The 25,715-nt window shown below is 38.4% G+C and overlaps 1 protein-coding gene across 2 annotated transcripts in view; it reads left to right on the top strand.

The window, feature by feature from the left end:
• BMPR1B (bone morphogenetic protein receptor type 1B) overlaps positions 1-25,715 on the top strand; it is a 252,332-nt gene that overhangs the window by 77,879 nt on the left and 148,738 nt on the right. For both annotated transcript variants that reach the window (XM_069855598.1, XM_069855596.1), the window contains exon 2: positions 18,976-19,032. The gene's annotated coding sequence lies outside the window, so the exon portion shown is untranslated. The remainder of the gene's footprint in view (positions 1-18,975; positions 19,033-25,715) is intronic.

Here is a 25,715-nt window from a genome sequence, read left to right as displayed (position 1 = left end):
CTTACTTTTTTAACTGACATCTCAGAACTGCTAAAGCTACTGTCTGACTCAGCAGGGCCCTGGGTATATGAATATCTACCCACATTGTAAATTAACAACAAAATAATTAAAGTAAGTTACGAGCTTTCTGTTCTAATTTAGATTTTACATTTGAAAAATTAAAATTGTGATACAATTTACATTTGGGAAATGCTTTTTCCTCCTGAGGCATTACCTATTGAAAAAACTGAACATGCAGATATTTATCATGAAGTTGGAGATTCTTAAAGAATTAGAAGAATGAAAAAGATACTCTACTAAAGATTTCTGGGAGCTATGGAATTGAAAGCTTTGCAAATTTTAATGTATCTGAACTGATTGCCTTGGATATAGAGTTAATTTTTAAGTCCAGAGGAAGTCAAAATAAACCCAGAGCAAGTTAATAATATATGTCTGAAATCTTCCCTAATCACAAGATTTATCATCTGTATACTTGGAAAACATTTGTGTGATTTATTCACCTTTAGCCCATTAATACATACATGCAAATTAGTGGGATTTAGCAACGTTGTTCTTCTGGTCAGTGAGTCAAAAGAAATGTTTGATAAAACTATGAGTGACTGAAAAAGTTAAATTGAATTGGAAACTAGTATGTCTTCAGTTAGAGGAATCTGCTCTTCTTTTTTCTCAGTCTTAGAATATATAGTCATTCTTAACCTTCATTCTTAACAGGAATTACATTGCACTCCATGGAGAATCCTGCTTGCGTCTTAGTAATAAACTGCTAGCAGTATGAAAAGTATCTTTGGAGCATTAGGAGAGAATGGGGTCCCATGCCCAGCAGCAGATTTAAATTCAGAGAGTGCCACTCCTAGGTAAGGTCCACAGGGTTACTGACTTGCGTTGTAGCAGACAGATGACTTCAGACACTTGCTTTAGGCACTTTTCTTTATCTCTCATTATTTTGTCTGATCATATTGATATTAATCAGGCATGCAACTTCTCATCTGGAAAGGCCTGTGATGAAAGTGCATAGGGACAGTATTTGCCAGCAGTTTAATTAGCGCAGCTGCAGCGTGCCATCTAACAGGGCCTGGGCAGGAGAGAACTGCTTTTGATTCATGACAATTACAATGTGGTTCTAACATTTGAACCAACTATATCTACTCTCTTCTACCCTCAATTTTTGATTAATAAAGGAATTCGTGTTAGAATTTAATCTCTGAGTGACCCTCTCTCTTTTAACACTATTTAATTGGTTGTGCGCAGGCATGGAGATGATGTCAAATCTTTTTTGTAGAGGTTATTTTATCGGGAAGTGTGGTGCTTCACATGAGGAGGCAGATGCTGACTGTGGTGGCTCTGAGACCTTCCTGTTCCAAAGAGATTTTCTTATTTTCAAGGAAGTCCAAGTTTAACAAATGTTGTATTAGGAGCAAGACTTCTTCAGTGTTGTGGGCTGTCTTGTTTGAGGAGGGTAATCATCATCTCACGGATGACTGCATCAATGGGCAGATGCTACAAAGTTCAAAAATATAATCTCTTCAAATAAAAAAAATTATGTTGTAGGACTTGAGAGCATTGTTGTCTCCCTAGAGGTAGTATTAATTAAGAGTCTAAATGCGAGAATAAGGTCAGACATTTTTTCCACTTGGAGAGCTTCTGAAATGAATTGATTTTTTTTTTGGAATTGCCTTGTTAAGCATGTTAAGTCAGAAGTGACCTGTGAGCAGCAAAGCATCTAATTCCCTTTCCCTGTGTTTTCTTGTGAGCAATACTTGTCTTTGCACAGTGTACAGAACAGTATGACTGCAGTAAAATTAAATATAACAGAACAGCTGGTCATATTTTGTGTATTATTAACAAGGTCTACTAGTGCTAGTACTTTTTTCATTATAAGAACTGTTTTGCCATTTATGTCTTCTTCCCTGTGCATCATCTCCATGGACTTCACTGGCTTTCATTCAGTATATTTGTTTAAGGAGAGATAATTCTTATAGCATGCCTTTCACCCACTTGTCTCTTATTTAAAAGGTAGCCAGGTTTTGCCCTTTAGGCTATAAATGAAATGGATTGTGTTCATTAGAACTGGGCTACTGTATCGGCATGGAAAGATTGAAGAAATAAATTCAAAGGCATTAGAAGAGTCCAGTTCTGCCAGGTGCTGAGCACATTTTGTGAGGAACTTGGTGCCCTCAAATCCCTTGACATCTATACAAACAAATCAGTTCACTCTTTGCTGAACAGTATGCCAGAAGAGTATATTAAGAATATATGTGCAAAGATTGCTGTGGTTTCATTATTTGCATGTAAGTAGAGGGCATGGCTTCTTTTTCCGTAGTGCTTTCCACTTGAAGCTGATTGTAAAAATGAAGAAAAAGTGACTTTGAGTACTTTTTTTTCTCCCAGAAATTAACAGTGATAGCATTTGATTCAAGTGTTTCTGGATTATTCAGTCTTTTCAGGATTAAGAAGGAAAATATTTAGCAATGGCAGGAAGACTTTTCCACTGAAACAGACTTTGCAGACTTCTGGGTTTTCCTTTGTGGTGTCTGTAATTTTTTCATTGTTTTAAGAGTTCCATAATGTTTTGTTTCCCTATAAAAATACTCACCCTCATATTTCATGCTTTTGCACTGGTAACCGTTTATTTTGGTGCAAACATCATAATCCATGCATTTAAAGTTATGAATTTTGCTAAATCAACATTTAGGAAAAAGTCATGGCAGGAGGTCCTCTTTAATATGTGAATTATAAACTGGGAGGTCTCCTTTCTGTTCCAGTTTTTTTCTCACAAACATATTTAATCCATAAGATTAAAAGGTGAAAATGAATTCTTTGTATGTTGCTGAAACTTGAGAGCACAGTTGAGGAGTGAAATTATCCAGAGTTTTTGAAGTACCATGAATTCAATAATATGCTTTTTGTAAAGCATTCATACAGCACCTTCTTTATCTGTAATGTTTCCTCTTGAGAAATTTCAGTTTTGAATGTATATTGTTTCTTATGATTTATGCCGAAGTGCAAAACCAATACGTGATGTTTTGGACCAGAGAAATTCTGTAGTGCGCATATGCTGAAAGAAACTTCCCCCATGTGCTCATCTGATGGCAGATTGGACAAGGTGGCTTTTGTAAGGCTCACTATGTGTGAACGGTAGTGATGGTGAATGAGCAAACATCAGGTGGACAGAAAGCACACTGAGAGAGTCGGTGAAAGATTTTCTAGGTTGGATGGTTTTTCTTACGAGAATATGATAGAGGATAAAGACTGCTGCTTTTTCAGTAATTTGGGTTGTAATCGTTGGGCCATCCTGTGGCTAACTGAGGTTTTATTTGTTGGAGTGTGACCCAAGACCAGAACTGTTACATGAGATCTTCAGAAGCAGTTTCACACTTGCTCTGAATCCTTTATCAGCGTATGCTGTGATTTGTTAGCTTCTGGTTTTCTTTAGACTGATTCTCTTCACATTGTCCTGCAGCTACTCATGACCAAAGTACTGTTATAATCTGCTACTTCGTATAGACTGTTGACCAAGTTCATAAAGAAATCTTTGAGTATGTTTATAGAGAAACAAATTCTCTGTTTTTTTGTGTGAACCTTCAAGACTGCAGAGTAGTCTGTAAGTGAAAAAAAAAAAAAAAAGCAGGTTGTCATTGAAGTCAGGATGTGAAAAAGAATATTCCATTTTCTAAAAGGGTTAGTATATATGTAAACATGATGTTTACACAAGAGCAATAACTGCTCATCAGTGAAACAGGTTACGTGATGATAGTAATTAGTCAAGCTCCTTACCTGCAGTAAACTGTCACATACAGTGGTAAATGTGAATCATGAAGAAATGATAAAATATTGCTTGCTCGGTAAAGGTCGTGAAATTATTACAAAAAAGATTGAAGTGATCTAGTCAGAGGTCACCTAAGTCATTCAAAACCAAATTCAACTTTCAAGATACCTGGACAGGCAACTTTTTCCTCCAGCATTGAGATACCAGTATCCAGCTTATCTGAGTCTCTTTGGTTTCCATACAAAGTTTTCTCATTCCTTATGTATTCAGTCCTCAAACACCATCTTCATTACTAGCCATATCAGAGATGGTAGTATATCGTGGCTGAGTCACACCAGCTGCAAGGGATTCGGCACTTCATGCAGGGCAGAGTTTCCTTGTGTAAGTGCAGCTTCATAGACACTGCAGCTTCTATAGGTAGTGACAAAGATGTTACTCTTGTCCTCGAGGATGAAATTTTGCTGGAATTTCTGAAAGTAGTGCATCCAGCTCCTGATGCAGGCAGTAGCCTTGAACAAGCAGAAGCACAGCAAGATTTGTTTTATTCAGACGCTTGCCTGCCAAGCTCTTTATGCTGTATATGACCCAGGAGACATTGTGCAAATTTTGACAAACCCTGTATGGTTTTGATAGAAGGGAAAGTAGTGAAGTGCTCTAGCAACTCTGCTCTGACTTTCCTCCTTAATCTAGCTGCAAAGTTTGTTCTTATTTCTCAAGCCATGCAATATTTTATTTCTAATCTTTTCCTATCCAGAACTGGTGTTCCTGCCAGTTTATACTGCCACCTGTCTTCCTGTCTGATTTTGAGGTCTTCTATAGCTGTGGATTTTTTCTTATCAATAGTGCTCCTTTCCAAGCTGTTATTTCCAGTTTGTGAGTATGTAAAGGGACAGAGTAAACTCTCCTTTCACAATGCTTGCTCGTTTACAAGGGTAATCCACTTTGTCTGAGACATGCTTGCTTTTGCTTAGCATATGATTAGATTTGACTCTGATATCTTCCCTGAGATCCATTTCTTGGTTTAGCTGTTGTTTTTTTTTCCCCTAAGTGTTTCAGAGATTTTTGTGTTTGGTGATATTGTTTTCATTCTCAGGCTTTATATCACTCATGTGCTACCAAAGCAAATTTGACATTCAAGTAGGATAATGTTATCAGTTTCATTTTGTACTGTACTGGACACATTCTACTTCATTGTCCTGCTGCTGCAGCAGGTCAAGCAATCTGTAAGTATTTAAGACAGTACAGTAAATGAAAGGGAAGAATGGTGTGCCTTTTTCTTCTTTATTTGTATAAATAAAAACTTTTCACTGTTGAGGCAATACTAATATCAACTTTCTTCTGTAAAGATTAAAAATACAGGATCACACCTTTTAACTTCAAGTGCCTTTTTTTTTGTATCATTTATGCAGTCAAAGAAAGTAAGACCAGAAGTGTTGAAAAATTTGTCTGATCCTCCTGTATATCACAGCCATTGTACTACTTGTACTTAAAAGATTGATTGTGTTAGTGTAAGGTATGTGACTAATTGTGTTGAGTTTGTATGGCAAGGTTTTGATAGTGGGGGGCTATAGAGGTGGCTTCTGGGAGAAGCTGCTAGAAACTTCCCCCCTATCCAACAGAACCAATGCCAGCCAGCTCCCAGACAGACCTTCAGCTGGCCTCGTGCCTTGGTGACAATGTATTTAAAAAGCGGAAAAAGTTGCTGTATGACAGCAATCGCAGCCAAAGAAAGGAGTTGAGAGTATGACAGAAACAAGTCTGCAGACACCAAGGTCACTGAATAAGAAGTGTGAAGAGGTGCCCCAGGTGTCGGAGTGGAGATTCTCCCACTGCCTATGGAGGTCCACAGTGAAGCAGATATCCACCTGCAGACCATGGAAGACCCCATGATGGAGCAGGTGAATGCACCTGAAAGAGGCTGTGGCTCCCTATGGAGCCTGCACTGTGGCAGGCTCCTGGCAGGACCTGTGGATCCATGAAGAGAGGAACCCATTCTGGAGCAGATTTTCTGTCAGGATTTGTCACACCACAGGGACCCATGCTGGAGCAGTCAGCTCCTGAAGAACTACACCCTGTGGAAGGGACCCATGCTGGAGCAGTTTGTGAAGAACTGCAGCCCATGGGAAGGACTCACATTGGAGAAACTTGTGGAGGGATCCCATGCTAGAGCAGGGTAAGAGTGTGAGTAGTCCTCCCCTAGAGGAGGAAGGAGCAGCAGAGGCAATGTGTGATGAACTGACTGCAACCCTCATTCCCCATCCCCTGAGCTGTATGTGGGAAAAAGGTAGAGAATTTGGAAGCAAAGTTAACCCCAGGAAGAAGGGGGAGGTATGGGGAAGGTATTTTTAAGATTTGGGTTTATATCTCATTATCCTACTCTGATTTGATTGGTAATAAATTAAAATAATTTCCCCAAGCTGAGTCTGTTTTGCCCATGATGGTAGTTGGTGAATGCTCTCTCCCTGTCCTCATCTTGACCCATCAGACTTTTGTTATATTTTTTCTTGCCTGTCCAGCTGACAAGAGGACTGGTAGAGCAGCTTTGGTGGGCACCTGGCATCCAGCAAGAGCCAACCCACCACACTAACACAAATTTGTACTTTGCCATTGTATATATTCTGGGAAGGTTTCTATCTTTTAATCTGTTGGTACAGAGAACGAAAGAGCAGAAGCCAACATGATTGGCTTTGGTAATTTAGACCATTAATTAATCATTCTTTTTGGAACTTCTATCCATAGCTGAGGGTTTTTTTATGATTTTGTCAGCTGACGTAAGATTGATGTTTTCTTCCAATGATGGCACTTGGAAGCTGCATTAAATTCTGTTTTCTGAACTTCTCTGAGCTAAACAAGTTGAAACTTTATTTGCTTACTATACATCTTTTGTTGTGTTGCCTCTGACTTTAAAATATTTAAACGTGGGCCCCAGATTTTTAAGCTGATTTTGATGCTGGTAATGCTGTGCATAAAATGGCTTTAGCTTGGTATTGAACGCTACTGGGTTAATACATGTTCTTACAGAGGCATGCTTGGTACAGGTGTTATTGCTAGAGCCCAGTTCTACATTCATGATGACTCTCAGATCAGTGAGTCTTTTAAATGGATACTTACTAGTTATTTTTAGCATTAGCTGTTTTGATCAGAATTTTGGATAGTACAAAGTAAAATGCCTCAGAAATATTGAGGTGCTTTCTTTGTAAGCCCTTATTTCATCTGATAAATTTGTTATACTCATCTGAGGATGAAATCTACACATGAGAAATAAACAAGTGGTACTCCATCTTACTGTGGTAGTAATGCATTATCTGAAGAAGACCATTATTATCCTTAGCGTTATGAAGCATGATCTTTCTTCATCTTTAGCTTCACAATTTTGACTTCCTATAACTTGTCTAAGCCCCGTGTAGAAATGAAGAGGGGTGTGTGTCCCAACCCTGGATCTGGAATGGTTGCCCACGTGCTTGCTGCATGGGGACTGAATCAGGCCTCCACATCCTGACCCATGAGTACTTCTGGTCATCTTCTCGGTCATCAGTCTATGAAGGAGGGGACTATACCTGTAGCGTAAAACAACCCCTTCCCATCCAAAGCCAACTAGTCAACTCTCCTCTTTGCCTACTCCATTTTCCCAAGCATTATAATTCTCCACATTACTGTCATGCAAATCATCCCACAGATTTTAGTAGCAATAAATAAACTTTAGGGGCATGGGAGTAAATAGTTACAGAAGTGTTTTTTTTCTAGGTAGAATACATGGCTACTGTTTTCTTTTAAACTGGCATTCCTCCGAACAGTCAGAACTGGATAAGTAATTTTCCAGAATATAATCTGCTTTTAACATTACAGACCAAATCTACTGGTATCTTAAGCATCATGTGCTGTAAACCTCTGGATCCTGAGGAAAACAGACGCTGTCTGTTCTTGCTGTCTTGGGACAGGCTTTTAAAGGATAAACTTGCTGTTGGGCAGTGCTTACTCAGAGGTGGGACCTGATGGCCAGCCATTGGTTTCTATGGACCCATGTCTTGCTCCTAATCCTCCATCTAGCCCAACCATTTTATCCTAAACTTACTAGTGAGGGTGTCAGAATTCTGGTTTAACTCCTTCAGGGTACAGATAAATGTATGCAGAGAAACAGACCCTTTTACAAGTCTTGCAGGCTTACTTCAGTAGCATGAAAAATGTGAATCATTTAAAAAAGAGAAAATGCCCCAAATCTAGTGACGTTTTTCAGTTCTCTCTGTGTTCTTTCCCACCTGTGGGGTCCATCACTGTTTGTCCCTCGTAGGTCTTTTCTTACCTTATTAGGATTTATCCTGATTTAGTGAAGTTAATTGTCTCCTTTCATTTTATTTACTATTAAAATCCTCTTTCAAGAGACCCTCTAAATAATCCCAGGAGCTGACTTGAGCCTTCTGGCAGTAAACTGTGTTGACACAAGACCTTTTCTTTGTACTGCTTTGGCTGTATCTCTCTCTTGCCAAGTGCCAGAAGATCAAATTCCTGATTTGCAAACACCTAGTAATACAGATTAATTTAGAAACTTAGAAGGGTAGCAGTGGTTGTCTGGGAGTATCTTAGGAAAAAGGAAATTTTTGGCAGGTTTTGTTTTTTCCTGTGCCCAAACAAAGCTCACCTAGGTATAAGTTTTGCAATTACAGGAAACAGCAATAGTCCATTTCAAGAAAAATAAAAGTTTCACATCTTTGAACACTTCTCAGCATCTTTTTCTTTTGCCAGCATGACAAGTTTGTCAGTCCCCTTTTCTTCAGTGCTGAAATTCTTGGCGTTAGAGATTTTGGTTTCTGAGGTAGCTTAAGGAAATCTTTGAAGTAAGGTACATTAGCATATAAACTCTGGAACCCTTTGGTTGCACTTGAGTCAGGATAATAAGCATTTGTTCAGGTGCCCTGTCTTAGGAAATGAGTGTTTCTGCCTTGTCACAATATATTAGCTGTTGTGCAGTATTTTTGTTAAAGCGCTTGTCATATTTTTCAAACCTGTGATTATTATTTCTAATTTCTGTTCCCCTAAATTATATATCTAGAGTGTTCTTTTGATCTTGCCTACTTTAAGTCAAGAATGAAAATGTTCTTTGTGTGCATGTGAATGTTTCCTTCCTTTGGGAGATTGCTCCCTTATTGGCAGAGGAAATGGAAGTGAAGCAATCATCTGTCACTTAACAGTTTTAAAGATGCCATGAGCTTTATCTTTTACTGATTCTGATAAAATGCTCAATTCATTTACATGGCAGGCATCCACGTGCAATGATTGTGCATCAAGTAAGGTGCAAGAGCCACTCTCCAGGACAATTGGCCAAAATAGTATTTTCTGTTTGAAGGAAAAAAGAAAGTGTTTTGGAAAATGAGAACACATTTAAACTAGCTGGAATATGCAACAGCTTCATTTTTTTGTAAGAAGAGAGTATGAACAGAATGATAATGTATGCAAACAGAAGTTTTAAAAGTATATTTTCTTGCAAAGTTTACTAGAGACAGATATTTGCTATGTTTTGTATGTGTGGCTTCTTATAGGATTTACATCAGGGATTTAATGAAATTAAATTGTGCTGGGAAAAATCAACATAAAAATAGTCCACAATAGGAAGTCTGTAGTACGTGTGCATATGCCAGAAGGAGTCTATCTTTTGATTTCCCTGGTTCTCCTACATTTAAGTTCTCATTTGCAATATTGCATTAACGTAGGGGTTTGGAGTGAATTATAAAAGAAGTGGATAACAGCTTGCTTTGGCTGTAAAGCTGCACTCTCGTATTTTTGTCAGTGGGTAAAAAGGGCTGATTAGGAGAATCTATTTCCTGTATATTCAAACATAAACCAGATACTCAGTCATGAAAAATTCATTCACTTTTTTCCAAAGGCTTTTTTTTTTTTTTGCCCCCCTCTGGATTCTGATTAAAAGACTTCAGTTTAAGCAGTTTTTGATGCTATAGATTTCTTATCTTTTTTAGAAATGAAGATCTAATCAGTAGCAGTGGGTAGTCCATATTCTGGCTGTTGATGCTTGCACTTTTTATGGTCATCTGTTTGAATACTTGTGTTGTCATTCATATTTAGATTTAAGAGATCAGTTTTTTTCCAGGTCCAGTGTGTAAGGACTCCTTTCTCGAGGTGTTCTTTTGACCTGCCTAGAGATACTGCTGTGTTTTCCTCAGGCTGATCAAGTGGTGGTGGTGGCTCTAAGTAGCTAGGGAAAGCTATGAAGAACGTAGGTAAACAGGCAAAAAAATATATTCTGGGTGATTGTTGAATTCTGCCACTTATGTTGTGCCAGTGAGTTTTATAAGAGGGTTTCAGAAGATATAGTATGTAGTGTGTCATAAGCACAGGCCTGTAAATACAGGGAATCTGTGTTTCCTAATGAGGCTCCTTGAACTAGCAATGCCTTCATGCTCCCTGTAGTCCTGCCGCTTTTTTTTCCAGACTAGGATCCTAGTACCCAATGTAGCTGTCCAGCAGGTCCCTATAAAGCAGAGCAGCTGCACCCTGCATCAGTGGGGTCCAGGAGCAAAGCAAGGGTTGGGCTAATGGCTTCATCCCCATACCTACCTCTGTAGAGCTCTTCAGAACAAGGGTCCTGCCTTCCCTTCTGTCTGGAAATGACGATTACTTGGCAATGCAGGTGATGATAGCAAAAGCCTGCTTTTGCTTAAAGAGAAGAGTCATTACATTTGTACGTAATGGAAGAAAGAAGAGGTAGAAAGACCCTCAGTGTTGTGTATATCCCTCCTCAAGACAGCCTCAGACCACCTTCTGTCTAGAGGGAATTGCAACTGATAGTCATTTATCTAAGAATAGTTTGTTAAGAGGACATTGAATGGTACCATCCCAGCAACATCCTCGTTTCCCTGTTAGATTTGTGTTTCCTCCCTAGTGCATGTAGTCCAGGAAGCTTGCTCTGCTGTCCTGTCTTACTTATGGGCTTCTGGCTGGCTAACCTCCTCACCTTGCCTTCAAGGGTTTAACACACAAGAAAAGGAGGAAACAAGGTAAGTGTTGCGTTATCATTATATCAGTGTTCGCCATGAATGTATGATGAAAACTTTTTTATAGGAAATGACATCCTAGAAGCTTGCAGTCAGCTTTGGGGCTATGGGAGCCTGTACACTTGGGCTGGCTCCTTATGGGAGCTAAACTTTTTATATTAGTGTAGATGGCAGCTCCTGAAACCTTTTCCGACACAAGCCTGCTGTTTCCATTAAAGGCTTTTATGGGGCTCCCCACACATCATACCTTGCATAGCTTACCATATTGGCTCTTAAAAGTGGTTTGGAATACAATGCCAGGGCCCTCCAGTAGCAGGTTTACAGGCTGCCGGTGAACTGGGAAGGTCCAGTTGGCTATCCCTTTGCTAGCAGAGCTCCCACGCCAACTCCTCCAGATAAAATGATGAAGTGTCAGTTTTGTCTATTTTAATTAAACATGACTTGTTGATGGATAAAGCAGGGAGCATTGCAAAGTCCCATAAGTTCTAGTTCCAGAAGTTCCTCCTTCTGTTAGAAGGAAAAATGGTTAAAACCGAACGCCAATGCCTAATACCCCTCTGTAGTATGCTGTCAATACCTGCATAGAAGTCTTTCACATAGGTCCTAAAAATGAAAACAAAAGCGTCATCATCAAGGTAGCTTCTGTTTCTTTCATTATTTGTGGCATAGAGTTATTTTTTCTTGCTTTCTGTTTTGCAAAGTTGGTAGAAAGCCACAAATTGAAATGTTTTGTTGTGAAACAGCATTCATTGTATATACATCGGCTGATATACAAGTGCTACTGAATGGGACTTACAAACTCATCTGTGCTCCTGGATCATTAGATCTGGAAAAATGAACTCAGAACATTTTTGCCATTATTTTTTAAGAGCTGAGTAGGTGCCACCACCTGTCGCTGCTGATGGTGGCTCAGAGACAGGATGCTGGCATCTTGCTCAAATGTAAAAAGTTTTTTTTGTGAGCAGCAATGTTAAGAGGTGCATATGGATGGATAATGCATCTTGGCCTGGTTTTCTTCTGCTTGTGTAGTTACTTCAGTGCACAGGAAAAACTTGTGTTTAAAACCTGAGCATTAGTATTGCATACTAATTTTAAAAGTGATGAAAGGATGTACTAGCAACTGATAAATCAGATACAGCACAGCAATTCTTGGTTTCTTGGCAGTGACGGGGACTAAAGAAGATGTATTTTTGTTCTGAAGGCTAAATGTTAAAATACAAGGGGAATAAAGCTGAACACTTTATAAATATACAGCATATTTTCCCTCGATGAACACTGAGTTAAAATTCAGATGCTTCGTAGGGAAAAGACAGGCAGGACTTAGCAGTTTGATTTAGACCAAATACCATGTTTTGAATATCTTGCCTGTAGCAAAACAGTTGATAAGGGTCTCTGCTTTTGGTTAGTGCTTGTCTTCTAGATCGGAATAGCATGTCATAGTGCACTCCAGATGTGATTTTCTAGGGTGATTCAAAGGCTAGAACCACCAATGAGTCACAAAGCAGGGTGTCAGTAGCTGTTTTTTTCAAGGTGATTATTTTCAGGCAGGAGCCCTGAGAAGAGGATGTAAAAGATTACCCCATGGTTTGATTGCAAAACTGTTGGCTCCACATTCTCATGAAGTCTGGGTATGAATATGGCTGGAGCCTGATAACTTGTAGCTTTGTCATGTCTTCAGATTTTCCAACATCTTTTTTTACACAAAGAGTACAGGAAACATAAGCCAACATGTGGCTTGTGTTATTTTTGCATTATTATTGTTAGTATTTTGAATGTTGACTAATCTCTTATTCCTGTGGCATATCACTGAAACAAAATGTAGCCTTATTTTGACACTCCTTTGTGATACCTTGCAGTGCCTTGTTAGCTTGACATTTTCCATGAATGTGAAAGGGAGGAGGAGAAGAGAGTAGGTGAACAGAAGAATAAGAGATGTCCATCTGGCCATGAATTTTTCCTCTCCTTGAATAGCTGTCATGTCCTCTACCAGTTAGTTGCCTTCCCTGTACTACATGATGTGCTTATGCACTCCAAGTTTAGCTGGTAGCTCAGATGCAATTTGTTCCCGGTGAAAAAATCACTGCAGGCAAAGCAGCTCCACTGGTCTTCCTGGGCTGTCTTGTGGGTCACCTGGCTACCATGCTTGGGAAGCAGGAGTGCATTCTTCTAGATTTAGACAGACTATAAAGATCCAGGCATTTCCAAATAAGTGTGATCCTGCTTATTTTCAAGTTACCTGGTTTATCTGAAACAGTTTACATAGATTACTTCAGTGGGTTTGTTGGGGTTTTTTTGATGATTTTTGATGTGAAAGAACTCATATTTTATGTTTACTGCCAAATTTGCTGAGGCTTCATGATGCAGGTAATTTATGGAGTTGACTGGAGATAGAGATTTATTAAAGCAAAATTTATGCAATTAGTTACTTCAGTGTATTTCTATTTAACATGAAGGGAAAAAAATCACAGAAGTTGAACAGTTCGTAAAAATTTTATGATGATATGACTGTATTATGGTTTCCCAATAATTAATTTCACTCCCACTCCATTGTTTTGTTGGCTTGACTGTTAATTTATTGCTCTGTTTTCATTCAGCAATGATGATAAACATTAATTTCAAATAAAGATCTTATGTTATTCTGTTAAAACCACTCCCCCCCAAACCTCTTCTAAAAATTCCTGTCTGAATAGAAAGTTTGAATAGCTGAAAAAAATCACAGCAATCTGTGTATATGCATAGGGTACTTTTCCAGAGGCAGAGGAGGTGTTGATTTGATAGGGGGCCTGATATCTTCAGAGGAATCCTAAAACAGTTTTGTGTTTAGGCATTCTGACTTTCTTTGAAATTAATCCTTTTGTTGTGATTTAAACGAAAGCCGTGCATAATACAGACTTCTAGTCAGCATGCTTACTGTCCCGTGTTGATCTTCATAGGGCAGGGAGCAAATGTTTACTTATGGGACAGGGTGCAAACCTTTTACTTCTATGTCAGAGCAGCATCTCATGCAAAATAATCCTCAAGATGTTACTGAGACTGCTTATATCATAGCATCAAACCAACAGCACATGCCACTGCCACCTGGAGTGTGAGGTTTTAGCTGGAATTTGGAATTGTGTTTCAGTGGACAGGTGGAAGTAATGATGAAAATAAGAATGTCTTTGATGCCATATTTAGCAAGTGCTCTTTTCCTGAAGTGGGAAGATCAAACAACAGGAAGCAGTTTCTTTACCAGTAATATGAAGCTTGGCTTCGCAGCCAGTACCCTGTCTGAAAATCTGTATCTCTCTTGCAGGGAGGAATAAACTGGTGATTTCCCTTCCTTTCTGTCCATGACTTGCCTGTTGGGTTTGCTGCTCCGTGCAGGAAGTACACCTGGAACTGTGTCAACTCCTTGACCCATTAGGTACATCTGTACTATCAGACTGGGAAGAGCCTGAAAGCCTCCTGCCCACTCCTAGGAAGCTTATGCCTTGACTGTGCTCAGGGCAAGCAAAGTAAATCCTAGGGAAATCTGGCCATGGACTACTGCATTTTTGACACCATGAGTGATGTGCTACAAAACCCTGATAATTCCCATTATGAACGTAAACAGGATCACACCAGGTGGTCCCGAACTGCAGAACTTTGTCAAGCACATCTGTCAGAGACAGCAGAAGTGTGACGTACTGTTTGTGCTGGTCTTTGAGTGATGTCTTTCATTGTCTCTGCTGGCATTTAACAAAGAGCATTCTAAACATCCTCCATTTAGTTTGGTGGCTAATGACCACATCAACTTTGGAGGGGTAGTGTTTGCTTGTAGCATAACATCATAAGATGTTGAGAAGGTAAGCACTGAGAAGTAAGGACGTCCTACTATTCCAAATGAATGACTATTGTCTAATTAAGAACTACTTAACTGTTGGGAGTCAAGTACAATAAATTTATCCTGTAGACTTGAGCCCCTCAGTCATATGTCCTTTAAAACAGGGACACACGTGGGAGATATCTTTTGCTTCTGCTGACTTGTCATCTGTTGCCTTTTGGCGCGTACTCTCTATACTGTAAATCTAAAACATAAGTGAGTTGTGTAAAGAGGTGAGAGAGCGTATGAATTGTATAAACTGAATGGAAACACCTGGTTCCACATGTAATATTTTTGTTGTGTTGCTTGTGACCAAGAAAACAATTATAGTGGACATAGGAAGTGTACCTGTGTTGTGTACATGTAAATGAGCTGATGTTTACAGTGACTTGGTATTGTGGACATAAGCTGGTAGGCACTGTTCAGGATTGAGTCTAACATTGCTGCCTGGTTTTATGCTTTTTGTATTAAAATTGTTTTGTCTGTCAGGTTTTGTTTGAGGTGCCAGTTTGGAGTTATGCAGTAATGTGGCGTGTATGTATTCAAAATGAAGGTCAGGTTTTGTACTTTCATTTTTTTCTGACATTGAAAGGTATCTGCCAGTTAGTTTGATACGTTCAGGGATCCCCCCCACTGTTATTCTTCAGCCATGAAAATCTTGCCAAAATTTATTCAAAGTCAGCACTCCACGTTGAGTTGCTGGCATTATTGTTAGGATTTGCTTGTTTTGAACAATGGGGCTGCTTCCCAGTGATGGCCAGTATACCAGTGACTTGTGGTTATAAACATAAGGGAATAGTGCAGTGGCTACTGGCAAATGATGACTTGGCATGTTATGCTATTTATGCATTTTCTAGTGGCTGGATTTTGAAATCCTTACATCATCCAGGAGCATATGCACAGGCATCTCATGAATAGTGACATGTATAAACCCACCAAAGTCATTATTAGTCAGTATATATTCGTGCAGCTACTATAATGCTTTTAATTTTGTTGACTATGGTGTTAGATACACATATTTGTAATATTTGAATAATGGAAAAATATATTCCCTGTAGTTTAATATCTTATATTAGCTATTAAAATTCTCTAGTAATATATATACTAGAAGTACATTTCGACTGTTTTCCATAGACGTGTAGATAAGCATATTGTTCTGTTTCATAAAGGAAAGAGCAAATATATTCTTCTTTCATTTATGTAGATAGGTGTCACATCAATGGGCGGGAAAAGGCTAAAAATGTTTTTTGCCTGTTAGCACAAGCACTATTGTGTGTGATCTCTTAATTTATGTTTGTGGCAAACTTAATCAGATCTGGGTCATCTCAGCTTTGGGATCTTGTATCAGTGTAAAGCAGGTGGACAGCGGCAGCTCTACAGGCAGCCACGAGACTCTTGCCAGTGGAAGTAGGCCTGAGATCAGAATGTGAAAAATTTACATATTCTAGATAAGAAGGTGAAACTCTATATTTCGTGTTTCTAGTTTTGAAGGAACTATGAAAGAAACCACGTCTTAGCTGAGTTTCTACTTGCTCTCAGTTTTCTGCTTTTTTTCTTACCTTTTCTTGTGCTGTGGAGCACAAGGAATACCTAAACTAAGACATTAATGTAAAATAAAAGGCTCTCTGGCACTTCAAAAAAGTAATCTGCTCTGAACAGTCAAGCTCCTGCTAGTGGGTCATACAGCTGTATCTCTGCAAGAAACGTACCACTGGCTGCCTCCAATTCTCTCTGAGTAGCCAAAAAGGAATTTCTGAGCTGAGCATGGTCATCATCACTGGAGACAGCATTTGTTGTTATTTGTTGTTACGAAGAGTTCTCCCCTGTGTTCAGCATAGACAATAAGTATACTAATGTCATGAATTTTTTTGCCGTTTTGACTTTTTCAGGATAGTGGTTTATTGTAATGGAGCACTAGCATAAGCCTGTGCACATATGTATGTTTTGGATATTGCTGGGTAAAAATAGCTGCAAATTGCCAAGAACTGGCTTGTGGGGTATAAATGCAAATTTCACAAGTCTTTTATTTAAGGTTTTATCAAAGCAAAACCAAGGGAAAGACCTCCAAGGTCTTTGTTTTTAAAAACAAACAAACAAGAAAAAGTGTGTTGTGAATGTTAGGTTTGTGAAAATCTTAATATAGGAAATAACACTCTAAAAGAAACAAGGGTCTTAACCTTTGCTCAGATGTATCCTCAACCTAAAGGCCAGAAGGTACTAGTTTTTCCTCTCAAAACAGGGGGGTGCCTTCTGAATGTGGATGAAATGTTTTCTTCTCTGTCATTTATTCCTATTGTATGGGGGGTTTTGGCAGTGGATGGGGGGTCAAGCTATGTCGTCTTATAAGCATCTTTGTGGAAATATTTTCATGGCACTATGGAAACAAATTTTTCTCTGAAGTCCCAAATTGAAATTATTGCATTGCACATTTGAGAAACATGAACCTGTAACATAGTTTAATGAAAAGTTATTACGGAATAGTTCAGTTTGTTTATAAAGAATACTGAGAAACTATTTCTTTCTTTGTTTTACTCAGGTTATTTCTACACTGAGACTGTGGCATGGCATTACTGTAGATCTTACTAATGTTATCTTACATTAATTTTTCAAATTTCCATATAATGTGGTTTTATTGCTAATGGTTGGGTTTGGGTTTTATATTGACTGCATAAAATCTTCCGATGTGCAAATATAGGTTTTTAAAATATCACTGAATAAACTATTTTGTAATCTCTGTCTTCATCCTGCAGATATCCTCCAATTTTACCAGAGAACAAAAAGTTATGACAAAGTAATTTGAACTTGTTGAGACCACCACCTCCTGTTTCCATGTTTGTGTTTGACATTGGTTGTATTGAATTTGCAGCAGAAATTAACTTGGTGAAGGAATGTAGGGCAAAAGCCTGGATGACTGGCTTTCCTCACAGTTTCCCATCACTAACCTAAACCTCTGAGATAGAGATCCCCCCCTCTGAAAATAAGACTCGGACAAAGTGCAGATTCTTAATTTCCTGAAATCTCATTGTTTAGGCCAACAAACATGCAGGTCAATGTGCAGGTTGCAGAACCTAAGCTGAACAGCAGCTCAGTTTACTTGGATCAATGAAGTGTAATTTGAGACTTGTGGTTGCCTATCCAGCTTGGAGAACCAGCATTGAGAATACAGGCTCAACACTGATTCCTTCTGATACCGGAGCAGCAAAAAGAAAGAGAAAGAAAGAAAGAGGAAGAAAGATGGATGTAAGCTTTGCAGATGTTTACATGGACTGTCTTTTACAACAAAGCTTCTTTGTCAGTCTCTCTAAAATCAAATCAGCAAGGAATCCTCAGTGAACAATAAATTAAGAACTTTATACAAGCCTGGCACTAGATGCAGATTAAAGAGCAGGAGATGTAACTGGCCAAGATACCTAATGTTTTTTTCTGCAAGACATATGAACAATTAGAATCATAGAATCACCAGGTTGGAAAAGACCCACTGGATCGAGTCCAACCATTCCTATCAATCACTAAACCATGCCCCCCAGCGCCTCGTCCAACCGTCCCTTAAACACCTCCAGGGAAAGTGACTCAACCACCTCCCTGGGTAGCCTGTGCCAGTGCCCAATGACCCTTTCCATGAAAAATTTTTTCCTAATGTCTAGCCTAAACCTCCCCTGGCGGAGCTTGAGGCCATTCCGTCTCATCCTGTCCCCATAACTTCTTCCCTCAGTGTGAGATGGTGCATATGAATGTGTGCTGTCTTGACTTGAATGTCTTTATGGTGTGACAGCTGCTTTTTGGGTGGGGAAACGTTTTTGGTCAGTAGAATCTTGGACTGATAGTATTTTGTTTAGCTGTGTTTCAGGATGCAAATTAATAACTAGATGTCACTGAGTGTTCACTAGGATGTAATCAGATGTGTATTTTAAGTGAGTATTGGATTTTGCTTGTTTGTTTTTACTGAAAAGCTCATTAGAAGTTGATGTGAGTTGAATGCATCTGGGTCCAAACATGCACATTTTCCTGAAGTACCAAATTCAATTGATGGAATTGCTTAGTGACAAGAAATAAAATGTGAGCAGGACCTTAATTATTTAATCTATTTAAGCACAACATGAGCGTTATTTCTAATGTGTAGAGGTAGATCAAAACTCTGATCTCTTCATGTCTAAGCAGAAACACTGGAAAATAACAGAGGTACCTCTTATTGTACAACATTGCATACACACTAATTACTTAACACAGGTCTCCATCAAAAGTGTCACACCATGATAATAGTTAAAATTTTATCTGTCAGTTCACTCAAGTGTGATTGAATTATAATGTGCATGTTAAATACACAATATCAAATGTAATTGATATATCTTTCTGCTCTGTTGCAGATTGCACCACCTTAAACTGCGGGAAAAGAATATTTCTTGAAAATCAGGGTTCTTCAGGTAAGGACTGAGTTAAGTAATTTTGTTGTTAGTAAGTACAAGCATGAAGTAAACACAGAGGACAGTCTTTTTTGTGAGCTACACTATGAAAAGCTGAAGAAAAATCAGTTGTGATGTTCACCGTGATACAGGCTGTAGTAAACAGGCTAACTGAGAAAGACACATGAATGCACATTTAAATAATGTTACTATTTTGAATACTTGCTACCTAGGACATCTTTCAAGAACGAATTAGCAAAGAGTTGTGAAAAAATGGGAGCCAGGTAAGAAAGTGGCTGTGGAGGTAAAGGGCAGCACTCTGACAGCAGGTTTTAACAGCATGACTGTGGTGCGAGCTGCTTGTCGTCCACCTCATTTTTTCAGAGAACCATTGGTAGACCTAAACTTCATGTTCAGGAAATGTCTCTAGAACCCTTGGGGTTATTGCTAAATAATAGCATGCCCAACAATTTAAGTTGTCGTTCTTTGACTGATATCTCCCCTGGGATAAACAAGCAGTAGTTCTGCAGAGCAAAAAATCAGCAGATCGTTGTTTAAACAATCTGTTAAAATTCCTGCCTCGTGCTTAAGAAAAAGGATTTGGGACCTCTCAGGAGGATTGTTGAAAGATTAAATAATTACTCTGTTCATGATGGGGAAAGCCCCGATTTGCTGGAGATGGTGCTATAAAACCATATACTCACAACTGACAAAAATAAAATGAGAGAATTTTTACTTTGTACATAATGGGGTAGGAGTTTTGCTTATTTTACGTCTAATTCAGACTGGTGTAAAGCAGGTAAGCAGTTCACATGAGTGCCGGTAAAAGAGAGAAATATGTTAATTTGATAAATGTTCACAAAACATATGAAGATACCATTTAAAGTATGAACTATCAGTCCACTTTTCCAAGGTAAATAAAATTTTGTGAGCTGTTCAATCTACAGAACCCTTGCATCCTTTCAGTGTCTTCCATTTATATACATCCAATTAATCCTAGAGCTTATAAATAAAATACAGGAAGTTGTTGAAATTAGATAATTAAATATTTTTCATACATGGATAGCTTTTCTTGACCTCACTATATTCTGCTACCTTGCCCGAGTATCATTAAGAGCCTGAAGCTGAAAAATTGTGTTGAAATTGCTTTGGGTTTGCGTTCTTGTAACTTCTCCTAGAGCTGTTTCATGACTTAATTTGTGTTTGGTGTTAGAAAATTTATAAGACTGGTTTTTTGTTACTTATGCCTAAGATTTGAAAGGAAAAAGAATAAATACCTGTTAAGTTTCAAATAAAATTGTAGCCCTTTCTAATAACAATGGACCTACAATTTAAGAGCCAGTAAGTTTCATGCAGGTATTAAGAAAAAAAAAGCTATCGGTTATTTTCCAGACCTTATAACCTAAACAAATGAATTAAGCATAATCTTATCTATGTTGATGGCTTTACTTCTTCAGACTGAAACCTTCTGAAGGTCGTTTTATTACTCTGTGCTTAAAGTTTCCCTGGAGGAAGGGGATACTTTGAACATTTTTTATTATGTTCTAAGTTAGTTCAATCATTTCAGAAAGAAAATTCACTAATAAATTAAACACAAAGAACCATGCATCGCTCCATGCTTTTTCTATGTAATTCTTGTGCTATTCCTTGGTTTTAGAATAATACTTAAGTAATAGAAGAATTTTAAGCTGGTGTAGACTGCACAGTAGGGTTCTGCCTGTAAAACAATGTAGAAGATCATCCACTCTTTTCTCAGTAACCTTTTACCATTTGTCCATTTATAATTCAAATTAAGCTTTGAAGTTTTAGTGACTACTGAAATTTTGAATGCCCTCCTTTATGCAATGATTCAAGTAGCTCCAATGGGTTTTACTGGTTGTGTCTGCCACTGGCCTTCCAATATAGGGAATTGTTCTACTTCAATGGCTGAATATAAATATTTTATTTGTGTATCTACCCCATCATTTATAACTGGAAAAAAAAAGTTATAGGAAAACGTATTAATAACTGGTGCTTCATGCCTTGTGTACCTGAAAAACCTCTTTGAACTTTGTTTTGCTTTGAGGACCTTAACTTAATTGTGTTTATTCCACACATATTTCTTCTGTGGAAAGAAGAAATAATAATATAATAATAATTATAACAACATCAAACCTAATAACTTCTGGCGAAAAGCATCTTCTGCTAACATTTCACACAGAACCAATGCGGCTGAGATAAGGATGTGGTAATATTGAGGAAACTTTTGCTGTGCGGCTTGGGTTTGAAACCACTCCAATTCTTGAGCTTTTATTAGGGCCATACTGAGTTGTCTTAGGGAGCAAAACTACTGGAAACCTATTTCTTTTGGGTAGAAGGGACCCAGGAGGAAGACGACTGAGGTTGTTGTCATGTGGTTTAGCTGGTGTCACATACAGGGTCACAAGAAAAGTGGTGATAGTACAAAGGAAATAAAAGGAGGGGGGTGTGGGACTGGGAAAGGAAAGCGGAGTAGTCCCTTCAATGGCAACCTACTGTCACCTCAGCTTAGCTGTCTCATAAAACTCCTCTTTGCAAGTTGGTGAGGAATCCTCCAGTCTGCTGAGCAAGGCGGAATAGAGGAGTGAGCGTCTTAATAGTGTCAGACTCTATCCCACTGGCTTCTAAGGAAAATATTTCCTGAGCTTCCCTCGAGCTCAGGGCTTTTTTTAAGACTCCTGTTCTTCCTCCTCCTGAATCCTTTTGGCAGATGCACTTTCTATCATGTTCTTGGAAGTAGATTGATTTCCTAGTATTAGCTCAGTCCTGCAAACTACTGCACTCAAGGCTGGCAAGTGTCTCATCTCAATATAGACAAGTTCTGCTCCTGCACTTTCAATCTATGGCTTGTTGACTGTACAGGAGGATACACCTGAACTATGTTTGCTTGATGAATAGATGGCAGTAGAATATGAAATTTTCCTTAGTAACATAGGGAATAAATTTACTCAGTATAGAATTTTTAAGCAGTTTTTATCATATACCTTAGTATCATAATTCTAAATTAGATTTACTCAAAATGGAAATGCAGATTCAAGCTGACATCATAACTTATGACCTTCGGTAGCAATGAAAATTGAAAACATGATGCAAGGGCATTAATCACAGAATAGTTTATAAGCTTGCCCTGAATGCTTGCCTACAAATGTTAACGCTATTTTATCATATCCAATAACAGCATAAAGTGAAAAATTTATTAATACTGTGAGGAGCCTAAGATAAGGCATTCATACTCATTTTATTGTACTCTGGCTGAAATCTTAAGCATTTAGTTAAGTGCCCAACCTTATTGCTTTTAGTGCATGCATATAAACTGTTTCTTTTACAGGGGTTTGGAAACGTGAGCAATGTGGTAGGGATCTGAGTTAGCAGCTAGACTTCTGCAAACTTGGAAATTTGTTTGTGCATACCCGCTTGCAGGAGGAAGTGTTAAATGGCCTCAGCATAGACACGTCTGTGAAGTGAAGGACATTGTTTTCCACAGGTTTTTAGAAATTTGAACGACTTTACATATTTTTAACAATTTGAAGTTTGGTTTGGAGTTCTGTTAGTAATTCTTTTTTTTAGGGATAGTTGTTGTAGTAGTGTTGAATGCAGTTTAATATGGAGTATTATGAAAGGAATTCATTTTATGTATGCATGACTGACCAGGCCTCTAATCAAACACATCTTTTCAGATAGCTTGGTTGAACTTTTCCCTTAAACCAATCCGTAGTTTCATTAATTTCCTAAGTCTCAAGGTATTTGCATTAATTTTGTTTGTTTGTAGCTGGGATTTTATAATGAAGAGGTACAAAATTTATTTGAGAATTTGAAAAGAAAGAAATGTAAGAATGTTCTGTTAACTTTCGTTTGATCTCAAATTTATAATGCTTCCTTTATGATTTATTCCATTTACATGTGACCTCATCAGTATATCCCAGAATACTGAAAATTTTATATCATATATAGTTGACTGAAGTGGAGTCTGGAAAAACCCAAGGGAAAGGAATCATTACTTTCCAAACTATTCATGGCTGCAATTGAGTGGAGGGTCTCCTCTCTTGTCTTGAAGAATATAGCTCCTGCTCCTAGTATACAATTCAACACTGCCTGTGATATTTGTGTCTGGTTCGTTTTGGTCTCTGTATTTTAATTATGACTTAAAAATACTAAGCATAATCAGTCTGGCCTTACTTTTCCACCTCCTGAATATGCAAATATGATCTTACATTAGCAGAAGTATATCCATGTTGTGCTAAGTGCTTTTGTATGCGTTAGGAAGACACATTTAGGCCACCATCAGAACAACCTTTATAATGAAAACCTTAGGGAGGAAGGCATAGCTTGTCAGAAATGGGACAACATAAAGATAATTTGTGAGAGATAACCACAAAACTTATTTGTTTTCTACCAGAAACCCTCATCATTTCAGTGTACCCTAGGGGAGAGAAACATAATGTTTGAGCAAGCCTTGGGCTGTGCACTTTGGATTGGTATGCAAGTGAGCTGCAAAAGATGCAAACCTGTTTGGGCCCAGGAGTAGCGTTATATAAATGAAAAATGTTTGATTGCTAATTATAGGTTAAGCAGAATGCCTGGATGGGACTTCCCTTAGCTGCATGCTTTAATTTCCAAGTTGTAGGTGAGGGGAAACCTCAACAAAACACCCTTCATAATGAGCTGAAGTTTATACCTGGTGTCTAAATGTATCATTTGTCATTGGAGAATCTTTTGCTGGGAGAACTTCTTTGTTCCTATGTAGCTTGAGCCAGTGATTTCAAAATATATTTAAATGCTTTTATAGTGAAAATTAGCTTAATTGACAGTGAGCTGGTTGTAGCTTTTGTATTTTAGTTTATTGGGTAGTTCCAGTAGTAAACTGAATTTATAGAAGTAAATCTATGAAATTACCTTAGTTGCCTGTTCTCAATAATATTTTTAGGGAACTCCACTCTTTGCCTGCTTTTATTTTAATATAAGGTACATGGTGCAGCTTGTATACGCATATTGTTTGAAGGCTTTGAATGGCTTCCCTGTCTGATCCATTTTAATAGACTCCAGTCTTTTTCCATGACATCATTATTATAACAGACTTCCTAGAAAATACAAACAGCTGCTGTGTATTTTTTCCTGTGTTTTATATTAAAACTGTAGCAGCTTTTCTTTTCTCTACAAATGACAACAGTAGGCTTCTCTAATATAACACAAAATAAAAAAAAAGACAGTCAAAATAAGGAGCAGCGATTCTGTTAACAGGCCAGTAATGTAACAGGTCCTCATGTATGAATTGTTTCATAATGCAATAAGGGATTACTTATGCTGCTGTCATACTGGTCAAAGGTTGGTCCCATTTCCTTGCTCCCCGCCCCCCACCCCTGAACTAAACTGTGCATCATTAAAGATGATGGAAACAGTGTTGTACTCAGCTTCCTGGCCCAGATGGCAATTTGCATGAAGGATTTTATTGTATTTTGTTTTTCTAATATCGTTATTATGCAGACTCTGCACAGAGGTTTTCAAGTTCTTTTCAGTTCTTACAGTTCAGGTCAAGGAGACTTGCTTAATTTCTCTGCACATCCCGGAGTTCAGTGACGGCTTAGAGGCCACTTTACATGGATCCTAGAGCATTAAATAAAACTAGGAATTCATCAGTCTTCTTCCTGTCTGGCACCATCTACAAATAGCTGAGAGGTGTCAGAGAATGATGTGGGCCTTTAGATCTTTATGTTGCATTTTGTTTGGAATACCTTGATTGGAGTTTTAGTATTTTTAGGTGGTGACCTGTACAAACCAACCATGAAGTCCGGTATGTTTCATTCAGCAATATCTGCATTTAATTTGGCAAAAATAGCAGGGTATAAGCAAACCCTATCTTTTACATGGCTTTAGATAGAAACATGCAGCGCTGTGCAGGATAGCAAGGTGCTTGTAAGTCACTCCTGCCATCCAGCAAGGCAGGAGATAACAGCCAGCTTGGTTCTCATCTGGGTGCTCTAACTGGAGTAAGGAGACAACGCTGATTATTGAGGGAACAACTGCTTCTTAGGGAAATCTGCAAAATCTGCTGTAAAGTCCAGCTTCGTGTTAGCTGAGGTGGGTTTTGCTTAATGATTCTGCAAGCGGGGCTCAACTTTAGCCAATCCTTTTCCTGTGTTCTTCTACAATCATTTCAGACTTGGTACCTGTTCAGAGTATCCAAAAAAATCAGACTGAGTTATCAGGGAAATGCTGAACTCATGTATTTCAGTATATGGTTCCAGTAATATATGAACTGTGCTGCCCCCAGGGCTGTCAGATCCTATGATATATTGTGGCTATTTGATAATACGATACCTGTATTTTGTCTCCTGTGTGTGGCGAAAAACTTCAGCAACTTAGTACCTCTCTTTGTGAGACATGGAGATGGTTTATGTACCAAGTAGGTGACTGTGAGCTGATTGAAAAAATATTTAAAAAACATGAGCTTTTAGATATTTATTGCATCTCCTTTCATTAGTGCTTGCCCTTTAAGCAGATCAGTCAGGTACTTCATCTGTTCCACCAGAACTACTCAGAACATCAAAATATTAGAGACAAAGGCTTTCCTGAGTCCCACAGTTTTTGAAAAGGCTTTACTTATTCCTCTGTGGGTTTCTCTCTGCTATGTAAATGTGTATCCTCACGATAAACCCTTTAGGGTGCAGTTCATATGTTAGAGCATCATG

The sequence above is a fragment of the Phaenicophaeus curvirostris genome, chromosome 4 (genome assembly GCF_032191515.1).
Source record: "Phaenicophaeus curvirostris isolate KB17595 chromosome 4, BPBGC_Pcur_1.0, whole genome shotgun sequence".
In the NCBI taxonomy this organism is placed as follows: domain Eukaryota; kingdom Metazoa; phylum Chordata; class Aves; order Cuculiformes; family Cuculidae; genus Phaenicophaeus; species Phaenicophaeus curvirostris.
This window is presented reverse-complemented; position numbering and strand designations above follow the sequence as displayed.